General features: G+C 40.9%; 1 pseudogene; it reads right to left on the minus strand.

The window, feature by feature from the left end:
- Positions 1–288: 288 nt before the first annotated feature.
- LOC119414150 lies at positions 289–407 on the minus strand (annotated as a pseudogene).
- Positions 408–809: the final 402 nt, after the last annotated feature.

Below are 809 nucleotides of genomic sequence, written 5' to 3' on the forward strand. Positions count from 1 at the left end.
AAATTAAATGCTCTCGTTTTTTACTGATATGTCCTAAGAAGAAATAAAGAAAATACTATGTTGTCATCATTGTATGTTCCCAAATAATGAGACAATTTGTTCTCTGCATTTAACCCATCACACTTGAGATACACCCGGGTGGATCAGTGGGCAGCTATGTAAGCGCTCTAAGAGCAGTTAGAGATTAGATGTCTTGCTCAAAGACACCACAGCATAGGGGCATGGCAGGGAGCTGATCCTATGATTTTCTAGTCCTAAGTTGGCTGCCCTACCTCAGTGACCTCTCAGAGCTTATGGCACTTGGTATTCCCATGTGGTCTCCCATCCGAGTACTAACCTGGCCCAACCCTGTTTAGCTTCTGAGATCAGATGAGATTGGGTGTGGTCAGGGTGGTATGTCCATAAACAAGAAGAGCATTGCTTTAAGCAAAATTAACATATACTGTAGTTTGAAAATTCAGACATTATGTTATACTTAACTTGATATCCTCCTTGTGATGGACTTGCAACCTGTCCAGGGTGTCTCCCGCCTCTAGCACAGTGACAGCTGTGCATGGGCACCAGTGACCTCCATGAACCAAAAAGGAAGAAGTGGGTAAAAGATAATGGATGGATGGATGATATCCTGTGTTGTTGCTGTATGTTCAAGTTCAAGTATCTTTATTGTCATTAGCATCACATGTGGTACATGAGGTGGAATGAAATGGTGAATGAAATGAAAGGTCCCAGTTACACCCAAAAATAGCAAAAATATGAAGTATAAGAAAAAACACTATACAAAGGTCTAAAGTATACACTAAGCTATACAC

Source organism: Nematolebias whitei, chromosome 8, assembly GCF_014905685.2.
Source record: "Nematolebias whitei isolate Nwh7 chromosome 8, NemWhi1, whole genome shotgun sequence".
NCBI lineage: Eukaryota > Metazoa > Chordata > Actinopteri > Cyprinodontiformes > Rivulidae > Nematolebias > Nematolebias whitei.